Source organism: Phodopus roborovskii, unplaced genomic scaffold, assembly GCF_943737965.1.
Source record: "Phodopus roborovskii unplaced genomic scaffold, PHOROB, whole genome shotgun sequence".
Classification (NCBI taxonomy): domain Eukaryota; kingdom Metazoa; phylum Chordata; class Mammalia; order Rodentia; family Cricetidae; genus Phodopus; species Phodopus roborovskii.
In genome coordinates this window covers 77,391-84,964 of record NW_026127090.1, presented here as the reverse complement: position 1 = coordinate 84,964, position 7,574 = coordinate 77,391, and positions in this window count along the sequence as shown.

Below are 7,574 nucleotides of genomic sequence, written 5' to 3'. Positions count from 1 at the left end.
CTTTAAGCATGTGGGAGGGCCACTAGAAGGTGACAGAATCTTGGTTCCTAAATGTTGCCTGGCAACCCAGCTGCATTCTGTATCCTGGTATCATGGGCCAAGGACCAGAGAGCAGCTTCGAGAAAGTGTAATCATGGGACATTACAGTCTCCCAAGGTAACTATCTCCTAAAACTTTTAATGACAACAATTGATTCGCCTAAACAAGTCATAGCCATACCTCTGGAAGTGTGCATACAGCTTTCACTCGTTACCAAATTCGAGATTACCTAATCATCAGAGAACATAGCCTGTGGAGAAACAGTTCAAAGTCTTCTGTTTATGAATACTGTCTTCTTAGAAGTCACACTATGGAATAAAAGACAAATAAGACTCACAATTATTCATCAAAAGGTGAGTTTGTCATTGATGACTTCCTTCAGGAAGGTGATAATCCATTCGTTAGAGTAGACTTTGTGATTATTCGATGTCAGTCCATCTCTTTTGAGGCAGCCGCCCAACATTAAATATGTGATATCTTCTAAAAACCCTGCATCCACAATGACAGTTCAGCATTTAAACATGTTACTACTCTGCTCTGCGATTAAAAAACTGATGAACTTGGGAGTTTCCCACAATCATGTGCGAGTCAACTGACAGTCAATTGTGTGGAGTATGGCAGACCATTTCATCCTCTGATTATGTTGTTATTTGATTATTAAAATAGGACATTAGATAATCCATGATCAGTGGATTGTGGTGACGCGATGTGGGAGGCAAGTATTAAAGACCATCTAAATATCAATTATGTAGTTAAAATATTTAAATTTATCACGACAGCATCGTTCATGAGCCTGGTTTGGAGCCACCTTAGGGAAGTGAATCATGTTACATGAACTCATTATTTGATTATTTAATTATATAAAACAATGATTATGTCATCCATGACACCTGGAATCTGGTGCCACAGATCATCTAATTACATAATTAATGAATGTAAATTGACAATCTGTGTTAATCCCCAAGATAATGTAAATATTTGTATAGTCATGTAAACAACAATCCTCCATTCCATGAAGAGACCTATGCAGCTCCCTCTTGTGGAGATAATGTGCAATATCTTTACATTGTATATTTCATTGACTCAATTGATGATGATGAAATCCTTCATGACTGGAGTCTGGCCATGCTTCCCTGCAAGTAGAATGCTACATCCCCTATTTATTGTGACAGTTAGAGATTAGTGACTTATTTAATTCTTTAAATTATGTAAACGACAGACAGTGCCATCACCGATTAAGGTTAGGGTGCAAAAATCTGTCAGGGACAAGGTTAGGAAAGTTGGGGACATGGGGCGAGCATTTTCTGAATGATCTATGCATCTTCCAGAGTACAAGGGATGCTGGGTGTTTGAGTCCTGAACGTTGCACGGTGCCCTCTGAGAAGTACAAGGACTTCACCTAGGCCGGCACGGTGATCTGGCTGTTAACTACGTTTTCTTCTTCCACATCTTCACATCGGTTGTGATCTACCATGAGAAGAAGGAGTGGCACTAGGAGGTTGGCACCATCACCGAGAACTGGCAAAAGGATGACGACACAGAAGACTGAAGAACATCTCTCTCAGCTATGCTATTGTTGCCCCTGCTGCAGCCAAATCCACATTGTGGCTACTACAGCTACGCCAGGACTGGGCCCCTATATCACGTCCTGCGGCACCACAACAGATAATTAGGCGCTTGTGATGAGGTCAGGCCAACAGAATTCATCAGGCAAGACAGTATGATTATGTGACAAATAACTGATGGCATGTTAAAAATGCATGATGACAGCATACAGTTTCATACTTGGCAAGTCTGCCCAGGAATTGATGATACAAAAAAATGTCAACGGCTCACATATTTAAAGATGTAATTATTAAATTCTTTCATTATATAATCTGTGATCCCTGAAGTTTGGCGCCACCTTGTGTGACTCAAGTGTGACAGACCATCTAACTATCTGATTATTTCATTACTCAAATCTGTCTTTTTCTACTCCAGGGAGAGTGGAGTCTGGATCCACCATGTTGGTGTTAAATTGTATCTGGGGAATTCTTTCTGTCTTTGTTTCTTTATTTCATTCTTGCTTTCTTCCTTTATTTAAATCAATGTTGATATCATTTTGTTATCTTTCTAGGGTTGAATTATGAGAAACTACCTCTTTATTCATTCGTTTTTTTGTTCAAATCTATGATTAAGAACTCAATGTCTCTTCAGAATTGAGCAATCATTTAGGCTTCACGCATAAAACACCATCCATTTCTTTAATATTTATTCATTTAATTATGAATCTCTGTCATTATGCATTCAGTGATCACTGGAGTTTTGAGCCTCCTTTGGGGAGACCGTTGTACCAGACCATCACGTCATCTAATACTACACTTACTTCATTAACTGTTAAACTAGGAAATTAAGTAATAATTCATCATTTAATTTACATATTTAAAATACAGGTAATGTTATGGAGCATAAGTCCCGTTTGGAGTCAGATTTTGGGAGTTGATGATGTAATATCATCTCATTACTTCATCATTTAGCTATGTAAATTTATCTTTACATCAGCAATAGGTTTAGGACTGTGGTGCCATCTCATCAGTGTCAATATAAAAGGCCCACTTATTAATTTTCAATTTAATTTTTTAAAAACATCATTATTCCTGTAAGAGATCAGTCTGACTACTCCATGTGGGACTTAAGTATGCACCACCATGTCATTTTTCAATCATTTTTCATTATATATTAATTATTTAAATCGATGAAGAAGTTGTTCTTTTTGACTGGAGATGGGCCAAACCTCCATTGGAGTTAAACACGTGGCATTATTGAATTATCTAAGTACTACTTCCTTGAAAATCACTGGCACCAGATTACAGGTGTCTTGGATGATATAATCATTGTTTTATATACTTAAATAATCAAACAATGAGTTCATGTAACATCATCCACTTCCCTAAGGTGGCTCCAAACCAGGCTCATGAACGATGCTGTCGTGATTAATTTAAATATTTTAACTACAAAATTGTTATTTAGATGGTCGATAGTAATTGTTTCCCACATCATGAAATCCACTGATCATGGATCATCTAATGTCCTATTTTAATAATAAAATAACAACATAATCAGATGATGAAATGGTCTGCCATACTCGACACAATTGTCTCTCACTGACTCGCACATTATTGTGGGAAACTCCCAGGGTCATCCCTTATTTAATCGGCGAGCAGTGTCGTGAAATGTTTAAATGCTGAAATGTCATTGTGTATGCAGGGTTTTTTAGAAGATCCTACATATTTCATGTTGGACGACTGCCTCAAAATAAATGGACTGAAATCCAACAATCACTAAGTCTACTCTAACAAATGGATTATCACCTTCCTGAAGGAAGTCAACAAGGGCAAACTCACCATTTGATGAATAATTGTGAGTCTTAATATCTTTTGTTCCGTAGTTTTTCTTCTTAGGAGAGAGAGTATTCATAAACAGAAGACTTTGAACAGTTTCTCCAGAGACTACGTTCAGTGATGATTAGGTAATCTTGAATCTGGTAACCAGTAAAAGCGGTAGGCACACTTCCAGAGGTGTGGCTATGACTTTTTTAGGTGAATCAAATGCTGTCTTTAAATATTTAGGAGATAGTTATCTTGGGAGAGTGTAATGTCCCATGTTAGCCCATTCTCGAAGCTTCTCTCTGGTCCTTGGACCATGATACCAGGATACAGAATGCAAGCAGGGTTGCCAGGCAACATTTATGAACCAACATTCTGTCACATTCTAGTACCCCTCCACCATGCGAAAAGAAGTATACCCACCGATGAACTAACCTTACAGCCTCACTGAGTTTCTCACAAAAACAAAGCAGGGCTCTTTCCTTTGAGTTCTACATATTTACCAGTCTCTCAAGCAACAACATGCCTATAGTGACATAAGCATAAAAACGAAGGCATCATTGTGCCATTCAAGTACAATGATGAGTATTTTAAACCTGTTTTCTATGCTTCAGTTTTCTATTTTCTAGAACGGAAACAATACAATTTATCGCCTCTACCATTTCTCTCTATTGAAAATAAAATTAACTCCTCTGCATCCTCTTACTTTTAGAGGAGCTTGATCCCATGGTTTCTCAGAGTTGTTTAGATTTGCATTAGGCTGATGATGAAGGATTTTGAGCAGTGTCTTCTGTTTCTTTCAGTCATTTTGGATTCCTCAATTGACTGTTCTCTATTAAGTCCTGTACCCCACTTTCTAATATGGTTATTTAGAGTTATTTATTGTTGGTGGTGTGTCAATTTATCAGCCCGACAGAGTTCATTAGATGAGATTATTCAGTTATTCCATTTTTAAAATCGGGGGTCTCTGTGTCCTTCATGGGTCAGTTATGTGGCAACCTCTAGAAAGTGATGATGCGAAACAGTACAGTTTTTTAAAAATCGTGTAATCATTCGATTGTTAAAAATCTACTATAACGTAACCAGTAATCACTGTAGAAGGCAGTGTCCCACATTCTCTGGGCACTGCTTCTGATCCGATCTCCTGCTGTTGCAATCCCTCAGCAGCCAAATGACCGATGACATCATCTTGATTTACACAATCAAATAAGTTAATAATTTGATAGTCCTCCATACTCAACTTTCATAAGATGGAACCAAACTCCAGTGATTGTCAAGGAAATAGTACTTAGATAATTAAATAATTCCACGGGATTAACTCCCATGGAGGAACGGCCAGACTCTAGTCAAAAGAACATCTTCATCGATTTAAGTAATTAATATTTAATGAAATATGATTGAATAATGACATGTTGGTGCATACTTAAATCCCACATGGAGTAGTCAGACTGATCTCTTCCTGGAATAAGGATGTTTTTAAAAAATTAAATTGAAAATTAATTAGTGGGCCTTTTATAGTAACACTGACGAGATGGCACCAAAGTACTAAACCTATCGCTGATGTAAAGATCCATTTACATAGCTAAATGGTGAAGTAATGAGATGATATTACATCATCAACTACCAAAATCTCACTCCAAAAGGGACTTATGGGCCATTTCATTACCTGTATTTTAAATACGTAAATTAAATGATGAATTATTACTTTATTTCCTTGTTTAACAGTTAAAGAAGTAAGTATATTATTAGATCAGGTGATGGTCTGGTACAACGGTCTCCCCTAAGGAGGCTCAAACCTCCAGTGATCACTGAATATATACTGACAGATTTTAATAATTAAATGAATAAACCTTAAACAAGTGGATGGTGTTTTATGTGTGAAGCCTAAATGATTGCTCAACATTGAAGAGACATTGAATTCTTAATCATAGATTTGAACAAAAATGAATGAATAAAGAGATAATTTCTCATAATTCACCCCAAGATAGATAACAAATCGATGTCAGCATTGATTTAAATAAGGAAAGGAAGAAGGAAAGAAAGAATTCACAGGATGCAATTTAACACCAACAAGGTGGATCCAGACTCCACTCTTCCTGGAGAAGAATAAGACAGATTTGAATAATGAAATAATCAGATAGTTAAATCGTCTGTGACACTTGAGTCACACAAGATTGCACCTAACTTCGAGGATCACAGATTGTATAATGAAATAATTGAATAATTACATCTTTAAATATGTAAGCCGTTGACCTTTTTTTGTATCATCCATTCCTGGGCAGACTTGCCAGGTATGAAACTGTATGCTGTCATCACGCATTTTTAAAATGCCATCAGTTATTTGTCAGATAATCATACGGTCTTGCCTGATGAATTCTGTTGGCCTGACATCATCACAAGAGCCTGAATCTCTGTTGTGGTGCGGCAGGACGCAAGATAATGGGCCCAATCCTGGTGTAGCTGTAGTAGCCACAATGTTGATAACAGCTGAAAAGTTGGCTGCAGCAGGTGTATCACCAGCATAGCTGAGAGAGAGATTTTCTTCTGTGTTGAGTCGTCATCCTTTTGCCAGGTCTCGGTGATGGTGCCGACCACCTAGTGCCACTACTTCTTCTCATGGTAGATGACAACTGATGTGAAGATGTGGAGGAAGAGCAGGTAGTCAACACCAGACCACAATGCTGGCCTTGGTGAAGTCTTTGTACTTCTCAGAGAGCACAGTGCAACCTTCTGGACTCAATCATCCACCATCCCTCGTACTCTTGGGGATGCATAGATCATTCAGAAAATGCTCTGGCCATGTCTACAACTTTCCTAACCTTGTCCCTGACAGATATTTGCACCCTAACCATATTCGGTGATGGCACTGTCTGTCGTTTACATAATTTAAAGAATTAAGTAAGTCAGTAATAGCTAACTGACACAATAAGTAGGTGATGTAGCATTTTACTGGCAGGGAAGCATGGTCAGAATCCAAGCATGAAGGATGTCATCATCATCAATTGAAAAAATGAGTCATAAAATGTGATGATATTGCACATTAACTCCACAAGAGGGAGCTTTACAGGTCTCTTCATGGAATGGTGGATTGTTGTTTACATTACTATACAAATATTTACATTATCTTGGGGATTAACACAGATTGTCTATTTAAATACATTAATTATGTAATTAGATGATCTGTGGCACCAGATTCCAGGTGTCATGGATGATATAATCATTGCTTTATATAATTAAATAATCAAATAATGAGTTCATGTAACATCATCCACTTCCCTGAAGTGGCTCCAAACCAGGCTCATGAACAATGCTGTCGTGATTAATTTAAATATTTTAACTACATAATTGACATTAATATGGTCTATAATAATTGCCTCCCACATCATGTCACCAAAATCCACTGGCCAGGTGCCAGGGGCCAGGGGCCAGGGGCCATGGGCCAGGGGCCAGGTCCAGGGCCAGCGCCAGATTGTAAAGACACTGACCAAGGAGCAAGATGATCAAATACAAAGGACCCAGCTGAAAAATTATTTGCACCATCTTTGCCTAGACAATAGGTCATTCTTCTCTATGTCTCTCTTTCACAGAGAAAATACAAACAAACAAAAAGGCTCTCACATTATGTAGTTGGTGAAGAACTTCTGCCCTCAATCCCATACACAATTTGTTATGGCTAGGAATATAAGGAATGGTCCCTGTCATTTTTTTTTAATACATTGAACTGTTAATTAACTATATCCTTCTCACATCTGATAGTTTTGATGGCTGGGCTAACCATAACTTTGTCTGCTTGGCAGTATTAGGCAGCATTAATATGGCTCTAAATAAGGATCTAAAATCATAAAAGTCATTTTTGAACATTTATTTATTAATTTTGCATACAGTGTTCTGCCTTCATTTGACTGCAGGCAAGAAGAGGTAGTCAGATCTCATTATTGATGTTTGTGAGCCACAATGTAGTTTCTGTTGATTTAACTCAGGACATCTAGAATATCAGCCAGTACTCTTAACCAATGAGCCATCTCTCTAGCCCAAGAAATATACGTCTTAAAATATATAAAATTAATTAACGATATAAAAATTCATAGCTTAACTTTTAATCAAGTTCTGATAAGCTAATCTAGCAGGGATTCCCAGCTATTTAGTCACAAACTCAATGTTTTATGATTT